General features: G+C 44.6%; 1 protein-coding gene across 2 annotated transcripts in view; it reads left to right on the top strand.

The window, feature by feature from the left end:
• si:rp71-68n21.9 (kelch-like protein 13) overlaps positions 1 to 13,076 on the top strand; it is a 97,154-nt gene that overhangs the window by 12,650 nt on the left and 71,428 nt on the right. The window contains exon 1 of one of the 2 annotated variants that reach the window (XM_068040759.1): positions 11,176 to 11,197. The exons of the other annotated variant lie outside the window; for it this stretch is intronic. The gene's annotated coding sequence lies outside the window, so the exon portion shown is untranslated. Of the gene's footprint in view, positions 1 to 11,175; positions 11,198 to 13,076 lie in introns of those variants that run through there. 2 annotated transcript variants of the gene reach the window in all.

Below are 13,076 nucleotides of genomic sequence, written 5' to 3'. Positions count from 1 at the left end.
TAAGTACCCCCCCCCCCACACTTTCTATGTTCCTCTAGGGCCGCCGCTGTTTTCAGCCCCCTGAATCTGCCATAACCCTCCTTTCTTTCCTTATTCAATCCTCTATTTACTTTAGATGGGTCAGTTTTTGTCCAGTGTGTGCAGGAGGGTTTTCTGACACAGTATGTAGACAGGCCAACCAGGGGCGATGCCACATTGGATTTGGTACTGGGTAATGAACCCAGCCAGGTGTTAGATTTAGATGTAGGTGAGCACTTTGGTGATAGTGATCACAATTCGGTTAGGTTTACCTTAGCGATGGGCAGGGACAGGTATATACCGCAGGGCAAGAATTATAGCTGGGGGAAAGGAAATTATGATGCGATTAGGCAAGATTTAGGATGCGTAGGATGGGGAAGGAAACTGCAGGAGATGGGAACAATCGAAATGTGGAGCTTATTCAAAGAGCAGCTACTGCGTGTCCTTGATAAGTATGTACCTATGAGGCAGGGAGGAAGTTGTCGAGCGAGGGAGCCGTGGTTTACTAAAGAAGTTGAAGCGCTTGTCAAGAGGAAGAAGAAGGCTTATGTTAGGATGAGACGTGAAGGCTCAGTTAGGGCGCTTGAGAGTTACAAGCTAGCCAGGAAGGATCTAAAGGGAGAGCTAAGAAGAGCAAGGAGAGGACACGAGAAGTCATTGGCGGATAGGATCAGGGAAAACCCTAAGGCTTTCTATAGGTATATCAGGAATAAAAGAATGACTAGAGTTAGATTAGGGCCAATCAAGGATAGTAGTGGGAAGTTGTGTGTGGAATCAGAGGAGATGGGGAAGTGTTAAATGAATATTTTGCGTCAGTATTTACAGTAGAGAAAGAAAATGTTGTCGAGGAGAATACTGAGATTCAGGCTACTAGGCTAGATGGGATTGAGGTTCACAAGGAGGAGGTGTTATCAATTTTGGAAAGTGTGAAAATAGATAAGTCCCCTGGGCCAGATGGGATTTATCCTAGGATTCTCTGGGAAGCTAGGGAGGAGATTGCAGAGCCTTTGTCCTTGATCTTTATGTCATCATTGTCGACAGGAATAGTGCCGGAAGACTGGAGGATAGCAAATGTTGTCCCCTTGTTCAAGAAGGGGAGTAGAGACAGCCCTGGTAATTATAGACCTGTGAGCCTTACTTCGGTTGTGAGTAAAATGTTGGAAAAGGTTATAAGAGACAGGATCTATAATCATCTTGAAAAGAATAAGTTCATTAGCGATAGTCAGCACGGTTTTGTGAAGGGTAGGTCGTGCCTCACAAACCTTATTGAGTTTTTCGAGAAGGTGACCAAACAGGTGGATGAGGGTAAAGCAGTGGATGTGGTGTATATGGATTTCAGTAAGGCGTTTGATAAGGTTCCCCATGGTAGGCTATTGCAGAAAATACGGAAGTATGGGGTTGAAGGTGATTTAGAGCTTTGGATCAGAAATTGGCTAGCTGAAAGAAGACAGAGGGTGGTGGTTGATGGCAAATGTTCATCCTGGAGTTTAGTGACTAGTGGTGTACCGCAAGGATCTGTTTTGGGGCCACTGCTGTTTGTCATTTTTATAAATGACCTGGAAGAGGGTGTAGAAGGGTGGGTTAGTAAATTTGCGGATGACACTAAGGTCGGTGGAGTTGTGGATAGTGCCGAAGGATGTTGTAGGGTACAGAGGGACATAGATAGGCTGCAGAGCTGGGCTGAGAGATGGCAAATGGAGTTTAATGCGGAAAAGTGCGAGGTGATTCACTTTGGAAGGAGTAACAGGAATGCAGAGTACTGGGCTAATGGGAAGAATCTTGGTCGTGTAGATGAACAGAGAGATCTTGGTGTCCAGGTGCATAAATCCCTGAAGGTTGCTACCCAGGTTAATAGGGCTGTTAAGAAGGCATATGGTGTGTTAGCTTTTATTAGTAGGGGGATCGAGTTTCGGAGCCACGATGTCATGCTGCAGCTGTACAAAACTCTGGTGAGACCCCACCTGGAGTATTGCGTGCAGTTCTGGTCACCGCATTATAGGAAGGATGTGGAAGCTATGGAAAGGGTGCAGAGGAGATTTACTAGGATGTTGCCTGGTATGGAGGGAAGGTCTTACGAGGAAAGGCTGAGGGACTTGAGGTTGTTTTCGTTGGAGAGAAGGAGGAGGAGAGGTGACTTAATAGAGACATATAAGATAATCAGAGGGTTAGATAGGGTGGATAGTGAGAGTCTTTTTCCTCGGATGGTGATGGCAAACACGAGGGGACATAGCTTTAAGTTGAGGGGTGATAGATATAGGACAGATGTGAGAGGTAGTTTCTTTACTCAGAGAGTAGTAGGGGCGTGGAATGCCCTGCCTGCAACAGTAGTAGACTCGCCAACTTTAAGGGCATTTAAGTGGTCATTGGATAGACATATGGATGAAAATGGAATAGTGTAGGTCAGATGGTTTCACAGGTCGGCGCAGCATCGAGGGCCAAAGGGCCTGTACTGCGCTGTAATGTTCTAATTCTAATTCTAATTCTATATCCCTTGATATCCAGGGTTCCCTGGACTTGTTGGTCCTACCCTTCACCTTTACGGGAACATGTTGGCCCTGAACTCTCACTATTTCCTTTTTGAATGACTCCCACTGGTCTGATGTAGACTTTCCTACAAGTAGCTGCTCCCAGTCCACTTTGACCAGATCCTGTTTTATCATATTGAAGTCGGCCTTCCCCCAATTCAGTACCTTTATTTCCGGTCCATCTTTGTCCTTTTCCATAACTACCTTAAATCTTACAGAGTTATGGTCACTATCCCCGAAATGCTCCCTCACTAACACTTCTACCACTTGTCCAGCTTCATTCCCTAGGACTAGGTCCAGTACCACCCCTTCTCTTGTGGGACTTTCTACGTGCTGGCTCAAAAAGCGTGAACTGGGCCCCAACGAATAGCAGTACTTACCGGCAACCAAAGACTCCACATTCAACTCAAAGGACAGTAAATAACTCACAGTGGTTAGCACTGCAGCCTCACAGCTCTAGCGACCCGGGTTCAATTCTGGGTACTGCCTGTGTGGAGTTTGCAAGTTCTCCCTGTGTCTGCGTGGGTTTCGTCCAGGTGCTCCGGTTTCCTCCCACATGCCAAAGACTTGCAGGTTGGTAGGTAAATTGGCCATTAGCAATTACCCCTAGTATAGGTAGGTGGTAGGGAAATATAGGGACAGGTGGGGATGTGGTAGGAATATGGAATTAGTGTAGGATTAGTATAAATGGGTGGTTGATAGTCGGCACAGACTCGGTGGGCCGAAGGGCCTGTTTCAGTGCTGTATCTCTAAAACTAAAAAAACTAAGATATTGCCTCAAACTTTTCCCCTTTATTCTTTCTACTTTTTCTGTCTCTATCTGCGTATGTGTTTATCGCATATGCCTGCTAGCGTGGTCGCGTCACATATTCGTAGTCATTAACCGGATTAGAGTTTAAGATTAATAAACTTGTACCTTTCTTGTTTAAATCTAAGGAAACCTGTCTGATTTCTTTGCCTTACAATTGGAGCAGTGAATAAGGATTCAATGAAGGGGGAGCTAATAACACGGTGCTTCTAAAATTAAACCCTGTTACGGTTAAACTAGGCAAAGGTTGAGAGGGAACCCCTAGACCCCTTCTCACCTGGTCATAACAGCTGGAAAAACTCAGCAGGTTTGGCAGTATCTGTGAAGAGAGAAGCAGAGTTGACGTTTCAGGTCAGTGACCTTTCATCAGAACATTTCATGAGTTCTAATGAAAGGTCACTGACCTGAAATGTTAACTCTGCTTCTCTCTCCACAGATGCTTCCAGACCTGCTGAGTTGTTCCAGCACTTTCTGTTTTTATTTCAGATTTCCAGCATCCACAGTATTTTGCTTTTATACCAGTTAAAAAGTTGTTGGCCTGTGATTTTGGAGTCTCTCAGCTACTAACTGTGTGTGTGTGTGTGTGTGTGTGTGTGTTATGCTTTATCAGTTGCAGCCTTAACTACTTAGAAGTAAAAGATCTTAAACTGTCTTAGTTTACAGGAAGTATGATTCCTTCCATTTGCAGTCAGTGTGGTTTTATGCCAATACAGCCTTATATCAGTGGGAGATTCTGGCATGTTTACCCATCATATCTCTCTGAGGAGAATACGTGATTTCAATAAAGTGCAAGCTGGTAATATGATCGCATTCAAAGAAGACAGGAAGGAAGGATGATTGTTAAATTAATTAAAATTTAAACACACATCACAGAAAATGAAAACAGAGACAAAATGACAGACTAAAAATTGCCACAAAATCTTAAAGAAACCACACTACACCTGCTTAAAAAAAACAGAATATTATTGTCTATTATCACATAAACTGTTCCTTTGTCTTTTTAATTAATTAATAGAAAACATAAAGAATTTTAAACTGTTGTTGGCTGCTGTAGAATATACTGAAACAGATGTGCATTATGTGAAGATGGAAAAGATTACTTAGCGAGGAGCCTAGAACACAGTGACCACAATGAACCACATCCTCTTGATTCTTCATACTTTATACTTACTAAAAGGAACTTAGCCAGAATGCAGCCAGAGAGCATTCAGCTTGAAAAAATAACCCTTATAGCATATTTTCCACAGAGTGTGTACTGGCAAAATTTGATACTAACACAATCAAAGGTTTTACATGGACTTGAAGACATTAGGATCTGGGGTTCAGGTACACTGTTGCAGTTAAGTTACAGCACTACTGCACATAGCATGCCAGTTGTGCCTCAATTGGTAGCATTCTTACTTTTGAGACAGAAGGGTGTGTGTTCCAGTCCCACTCCAGGACCTGAGCACAAATATTAAAGCTGACACTCCAGTGCAGTACTGAGGGGATGCTGCAATGTCAGAGCTGCTGTCTTTTGGATGGGATGTTAAACCGAGGCCCTGTCTTCCCTCTCAGGTGGATGTAAAAGACCTCAGGGAACTATTTCAAAGAAGAATAGGAAAGTTATCTCCAGTGTCCTGGCCAATATTTATCCCTCAATCAACATCACAAAAATAGACTCTCTGGTCTGATCACATTGCTGTTTGTGGGACCTTGCTATGTGCAAATTGGATGTTGTGTTTCCTACAGTACAAGAGTGACAACACTTCAAAAGTACTTCATTGGCTGGAAAGCATTTTGGGACATCCTGAGGTCATGAAAGGTGCTACACAAATGCAAGTTTTTTCGTGTGTTACTGGTAAAATCTCACTATTAATTATTTGGAGTACTTATGTAAATGGCATCAGACTCCTAAACCAAAAAATATCAGGATGGAAATTCATCTAGGCCTATTTTGGGACCCAAATTAAGCAAACACGTGCCAGAAACCAGACACCTGAGGCTGCTCCAAAGCTGAGCCTTAGACCACATTTTGAAAATAGAGGTGAGCTGCCACAGAGTGTTGTGCCTCGCCCAATGTCAGTGAGTGGATTTAGACCTGCTGCCACACGCAGTGGCCCTCACATAAGTTCTGGGAGGAGAGCAGAGAAAAATGTGGCAGTGGAGGGGAAGCAGCGTGCAGAGAGGCAGCAGCCCACAATAGCACTGCAGAGCTGGAAGCAGGACCTCAGCTTCTCTTAGCTCCACAGGAGGAAAAGTAAAAGCAATGTACTCCACCATTTCTTTGCGTTTCTGCAGCAATCCCTGTAAAGTCTAGCAAACCTACTCAGAGCATTCACAGCATATATTCCTTCATTCCTTCTGGTTTTTCACAAATTTGGCTGAACAGTCCTGAATCATGCATAGGATCCTTCTTTGTATTTCTAAATCAATCCATCGCGGCTTTCAGGCAGCTACCCGGGATGCCTAAAAGCAGCAAGGATCAACATGGTGGTGGTCATGCCACTGGGACAGATCTGGCACAGGAGCTCATGAAAGAGATTAGGGTGGGGATTTTCAACTCCTGGCTCCTTGAAAAATGTCCACCCAGCAGAGGAAAAGCCTAGGAATATGAGCGCAGTAATCTTTAGGCATGCGGGTGTGCACAGATCAATCCCTGTAACTTATGCCGGGCCCATTCAATTAGGTCCTGACAGCCAGCACCCGCCTCAATTCCTGCTCCTGTCCAAGGGCCTTGACATCATTTCCGCCATATTTGAGCGAAATACCAATGTTATTTATTCAAATATGGCCATTCATTAAAACATTTTTTAAAACTTAGCTTTTTGATGGCAGCCTGCAGCTGGTTAGGCCACATGTAGCCCTGGTTTTCCTGAACGTAGCCGGCAAACCAGTTTGGTGAAAGGGGCATCAAGTAAACCTTTGACCCCTTGTTTGCAAATGCAAAGAGCCTAACATTTGTTTCAAGCATGGGCCCTGGATGCCTCTTTTGATGCCTTTACCACTATGGTGGTTGGTGCACTTCTGGCATGGAATGTGCTTGTGCACATCGCGAGCATGCTGTAGGCTTTGTCACCAACTTTAGGGCTGTAGTGTCACTTTATTTCCAGGCCCTTAGGGCTGGATCTTGTTCTCCCCCAGGCATTGGGGTCTGTGGCAGGGGGGACCTGAAGATGGCTTTGGATCAGACCCGCCATGAACCTTGACGCCAGGAGGGCCCAGCCCGATCGTTCCGGCAGCAGTGAGGCTCCATGGTGGTAGCCCCCACCGCTGGGTGATGGGACCATTTAAAATATTCAAATCAATAAAACGAATACATTTAAATAGTCTTTAAATAGATCTTGAGGGCCGGCCACAACCGTCGGCGCAGCGGCTGGCACTCCCATGCCTTCAAATCCTCATCCGGGGAAACGTAGTGCTACACTGGTGGGGAGGGGAGAGGAGGTAAGATTTTCAGTGCAGGACCGGGGGCGGGGACAGGATCAAATAAATGTACTAGCTGTAGGGGATGATGGGAAGAGTTGAACTTTAAACTTTGTGCAGTTTGTGGGGGGGGAGGTCAGATGTAAAAGGTAAGTGTTTTGGGCAGGAAACGAGCAAATAGTTAATGTAATTGTTATTGGAGGGGTGGGAAATTTTGGGGGGTTACTTATTTAAAAATTTAAATGCGCCAGCAGGGCTGGGTGCCCTTTAAAAATGGCGCCAGCGTCTGCACACAGGTAGCTGATGCCATTGCCGGTGGCGGGCAGCCTGCCCCCTCCATATGAAGGGGAAGGGGGAGGGGGAGGGGGAGGGGGCTGGTTGCCCTGGCTATTTAAATGAGCGGCCGCACGGGAGATTGCGGCGGCTCTTTGGTATGGGGCCGCCATTTGTTTAGCTCACCGCTGAGATCCCCAGTGGGCTCTTAAAATCCAGCCCTTAGTCACTGAGGAGGGCTGAGTAAGGAACTGATTGAACATTAGCCTAAATATGGTTTATAGCCTGGGGTACTTCAACAATCAATGTAATTTCTACTGTGTATATGTCAATTCATGTTTTCCATGCAGTCAGGCGTCCTGATTTCTCTGAGATAGCTTTACCCTGTTATGACAATAACACTCATTCTATTAACAAAATATTTCCAAGAAATTAATAGAAGTATAAAGAGAGAGAGAGAGAGAGAGGGTGAGAAAAAAGATGACACTCAACAACAAAAGTAACTTGCCTTCACACAGCACCTTTAACATTTGCAGGAATGTAATCAGACAAAACTTAATGCTGAGCCAAAGAAGGAAATATTAGGATAGGTGACTAAAAGCCTGGTCAAAGAAGGGGATTCTTAAAGCAAGAAAAACAGCTCGAGAGGTAGGTGGGTTTTGGGAGTAAATTCCAGAGTGTAAAGTCTTGATGGCTGAAGGCATGACTGCCAATAGGTGGAGCAAAAGGAGTGGGGAATGTACAAGAGGCCAGTGTTGAAGGAATGCCGAGTTCTCAAAGGATTATAATCATAACTCTTTGTAACTGATTTTTCAGAAGAAGTAATAATTGGGACCTTTTCTTATTCAGGTCCTATCTATTCTCTTCATTCTATTTTATGCAATCAGTAACATTTCATATTCACGATGAAGGCTTTGAGAGAATTGATGTGTTTTTAAAGTGAGAGGAGTATTGCAGGAAATTAGACATGAAATATAGCATCAAAATAATCACAAAGCATTTGGTTAAAGACAATCAGCACTGGAGATAGCTATTTTTTACTCCTTGGGATTTGCTGATGTACTAACATTAATGCTAGGAGAATTGACGAGAGAAACAACATTGTAGAGAGAGTTGTAAAATATTTGCTTCAAGGTGCTGGCAATATGCCAGGATTCTGAATGTTAAACTATTACAAAACTAGACCCATAATCATTGAATAATATGCACCAGATACACAGATACTTAAAAATTAGCTGCTTTCAGTTTTTCTATGGCATCTGTTTAACTTTGAGTTCTCGAAGTTTAACAATGACCATAAGTGACTCACTAACACTCCTTTGACAGCACCTTCCAAACCCATTGACCAGAAACTGAACTGGAGTAACCATACAAATACCATGGCAACAAGAGCAGGTCAGAGACTAGGAATTCTGCGGCGAGGAACTCACCTCCTGACTCCCCAAAGCCTGGCCACCATCTACAGGGCACAAGTCAGGAGTGTGATGGAATACTCTCCACTTGCCTGGATGAGTGCAGCTCCAACAACACTCAAGAACCTCGACACCATTCAGGACAAAGCAGCCTGCTTGTTTGGCACTCCATCCACAAACATTCACTCCCTCCACCACCGACACACATTGGCAGCAGTGTGTACCATCTACAAGATGCACTGCAGCAATGCACCAAGGCTCCTTAGACAGCACCTTCCAAACCACGATCTCTACCACCTAGAAGGAAAAGGGCAGCAGATGCATGGGAACACCAGCACCTGCAAGTTCCCCTCCAAACTACACACCATCCTGACTTGGAACTATATCTCATGAACAAATGAAAAAAAAAAGTAACAGCCTAACATCTGTCTGCAGCACTTAACACTATCTGGAATTGCTTCCCTTCAGAGAAAGTGGTATTGTAAAAAATGTTTTTAACAAAATTAACTAAATCCCTGAGCTGAAATAAATGAGTCAAAATAGTAATACCTGTCAGTACTTTGACAACCCAAACAGAGCACTGTAAGTAGCATAATGGTTATGTACCTGGATTATTAATCCATAGGCCTGCATTAGTGATCCAGGGACATGAGTTTAGATCCCATCATGGCAGCTGGAGAATTTAGATTAGATTAGAGATACAGCACTGAAACAGGCCCTTCGGCCCACCGAGTCTGTGCCGAACATCAACCACCCATTTATACTAATCCTACACTAATCCCATATTCCTACCAAACATCCCCACCTGTCCCTATATTTCCCTACCACCTACCTATACTAGTGACAATTTATAATGGCCAATTTACCTATCAACCTGCAAGTCTTTTGGCTTGTGGGAGGAAACCGGAGCACCCGGAGAAAACCCACGCAGACACAGGGAGAACTTGCAAACTCCACACAGGCAGTACCCGGAATCGAACCCGGGTCCCTGGAGCTGTGAGGCTGCGGTGCTAACCACTGCGCCACTGTGCCGTGGTTTCAGTTAATTAAATAAATCTGGAATAAAAAAGCTAGTGTTAGTAATGGTGACCATGAACTTACCCAATTGTTGTACAAACTCATCTGGTTCACTAATGCCCCTTTAAGAAGGAAATCTGGTATCCATACCTAATCTGGCCTATTTGTGACTCCAGACTTGTGCTCTGAAATGGCCTAGCATGCCACTCAGTTGTATCTCAATGGCAATTAGAGATGGACAATAAATACTGGCCTTGCCAGTGATGCCCACATCTCATTGATGAATTAAAAAAAGTTCTCCTGTAGCTCATGTTAACAAATTCACTCAGAGCCAGACCTATGTATTTAATTTGTAACTTCAGCTCTTGTTTGTTATGAGTTCAGGGCCAGGAAATTCTTTGGATCTGCTCCCGTTCCACTGGCATTGCTTTATCGGAAGTGCAGTGGAAACCCCATTTACCTTCAATTAAGCAGGTTTAAAGTAAATTCAAATAAAAATGCTATCTGGAAATCCCCTATTTTGCCACAGGTACTAGCAGAAAGCAATACGTTAAAGGGCTGTGGTGGCTCCTATTGAGGTAACTCTTTAACGCCAGTCTAGAATTGTGATTATGTGAGGGTGAACAGAGGACATGCTGATAAGAATTAATTTGGACCAGGGATTGATAAAGCAGCAAGACACCCGAGGTGTTGGGTAACAATATATTGAAATAAATAAGAGATAATTGTGATGTGCAGAAACAAGGGGCCAGATTTTCAAAGAGCTGCGGGGTCGGGACCTGGTGCGGGTATGAATTCAGAATTGTGCTCCTGGAAGTTGTTTCAGGATCCCGTGCCTCCGGGACAGTTTGTAATTTTCAAAGGACTGGCAGCGTGATGGAATGGAAAACCAGCTTAAGGAGCTTGTTCGGGGGCCTGTCCAGTGTAGGATGGAATTTACAAACTTTATTTTGGTGAGCCCGAACAGTCTGGTGCATGTCAGTGCACAGCTGTCAGATTTGCTGCAGGGGCCAAATAAAGTTTCTTGCACCGATGCTAGCGCTGGAGCTTATGGCCCTTTTGTTAATTGTGTATCAGTTGTTTAATTATATGCAAGTGGAGGGTATTAACTGGGATCTTACTTGAGCACTGGTAGAGGGTTTTGAGGGAGGAGCTACATGTTTATAATCCTTTTACTCTGTACAACAAATGTGAAACTGAGCACAGCAAGCTTTCTGGAATTTAACACCCTTTCATTCTCATCGATGCTGTTGGCCCTGTAATGAGCTGCCTGCTTTCTTTGGCAAGGCAGCACAGCCCCCAACATGGCTGCTGCCTGCCTTCGCTGCCAGTGCCAAGCAGGCAGCTCCTGCCCCCTGGAGACACTCATGCCACTAATTGGGTGCCAAGCTCACCTCCTGCCCAATTTATATTTAAAAATAGCTTCGCGAGAGTGACGCAGCAGAGTTGCGGGGGGTCAGGACTCGGAATTCATCTGGGCATCAAGTTCCCGACACCAATTTGAAAATCAGGCCCAAAGTATTTGTCCTATAAACGCTAACAACTTTCACTGAGATCACACCTGTAACACAGAGCAGAACTTTCATGAACTTTCAGACAGGATGTGTAAGAAGCAACCAATCCGATTTTACCTGTTTTGTACCCCTGTTGAAGTAGAAAGTTCCAGTGATAGGGAAGCATCCCAAGCCACTCCTTGTGGATCAGACATCAGGAAGCAAATGGGAGAAAGGTGATTGAAGGTAAGATTGAAAAGTCTTTCATAGATCAAAAGAGATGTAGCAAAGAGGAGGGATTTAATAAAACAATTCCAGAGTGTGGGCACAAGGCGGCTGAAGGCTCTACTATCAAGAATGAAGCTGAGAATGAATGGAAGTACATTAGATTAGTGTCGAAAGAGCAGACAGTGTGAACTGGGATACAGCAGGAGCAGAGTTAGACACAGGGTAGAGCAATACAACAGGAGAATTTGAAAATGCACTGAAACTTGGCAATGACAGGGCTGACAGGTTGTATGGGGTTACCTCCCCTTCGGATGGAATTGAAATCTCCCAGGAGTAAAAATGACAAGCTGCTTTCCATCTTGTCCAGAACAGCAGAACCAGGGGGCATGACCTGCACTTGAAAGGAAGTAAATTCCAATTAACCTGCAGAAATATTGGCCCCAATATTAACTTGGAGGCCGGGGTAGGGAGTTGGGTTGGGTAGAGCAGGGGTGCAGGGACCACTTTAGCGGGCAGGAAACCTGGAAGAACAAGACCGAGAGGCTGTTTGGCCATTGGGCAGGGAGGCCTGCTGCACCAGGCCTCAGTCGGGGAGCATAGAGGAAAGGGAGAGAGATTGGGAGAGAACGGTGACATAGATGGGATGGCCAAAGAGATCGAAGGAGGAGGGGAGAAGATCACAGGCTGACAGGAGAGTTCAAGGGAGAAGAGGAAAAGATGCAGGGGGCTATGGATGTCATGGGATGCATTGAATTGCCGGGCAATGGGGAGTCTAATTGCTGGAAAGGTTAACAATGTCCAGGGGAAAGCACTCCTGCTCCCCTTGGCCCAAAAGTTTTGGAAATATACTTACTTGTTCCATCCAGCAGTCCTTGCCTCTCTTCAGCTGCCAGGGTTCCTGAGGCCTAGGAAACCCAGGAGCCGGCCAGTGTTAAAGCGGAAGCAGAGATAACAATCTTAGGCACATAGCCTTATTAAAATATTCAAATGAGGCCTCCTTGGAACAGGCTGGTCACTCAACCCCCTACACCCGCCCACTCGCCGGTCCCACCTCTACTAATACGGGGAATAGGCAGGTTTGAGGCAGGTTGGGTTCTGGTTTGAAATTTTGAATTCCCACCCAACCTAAACCTACCATTCTTGGTGATTAAAAGGGCCCCCATTATCTCAGAAACAGATAGTATTGATTAATTCAAATGTATCTTAGATAGATTTATTTTAGAAAATAATCTTTTGGAATACAGCATAGGAACAATTTTTGATATGACATAGGGTAACTGTAGGATACTTGGAAGTAACAGGTTACTTTGGACCTATTGTTCCCAACGCTTTCCAATATTGCAGTTTCTCTCACCCCATGTCTGCGTCTGTAGTAGACTAATTGATAAAGAATGATGGCCAGGATTAGTCAACAACTCAATTATCATTGTACCATGCAACTTCCAGGATGGTAGAAGACAAGCTAGATGAACATTGGTTTGATTTTGTATAACAGTTCCTATATCCTGATTAATTACCTGGACACTCCTGCAAGCAATCCAGGAGAAAGATTCGAGCTACATTTTCTTTTCATGTTTTGTTTCAGTTAGACTCACAACAAACAAAAGGACTGCAGCATTTCCAGGGTGCAATGTGGCCCTGGACCTTGCATGCTCTGCCAAAACCACGCAATGGATAGAGGGCTTTCTGGACCACAAAGCACTGTGGGTAATAGAGCCATTGTTGTTGACTGATTGAAATATCAGGTGACCAATGGCAGAAGCTTGGAGTGGGGTGAGGTTGGAGGTGGGAGATGAAACCTCCAACTAGAGTTGAAGCTGAAAGGGTATTACTATGGAGCTGTTTAGTTTGACATGACAGCAAAACAGTCCAAAAATAGATGGCAATCCTTGATGTG

This window comes from Heterodontus francisci, chromosome 10 (genome assembly GCF_036365525.1).
Source record: "Heterodontus francisci isolate sHetFra1 chromosome 10, sHetFra1.hap1, whole genome shotgun sequence".
Classification (NCBI taxonomy): Eukaryota; Metazoa; Chordata; class Chondrichthyes; order Heterodontiformes; family Heterodontidae; genus Heterodontus; species Heterodontus francisci.
Note: the sequence above shows the minus strand (reverse complement) of the source record. Positions and strands in the feature narration are given on the sequence as shown.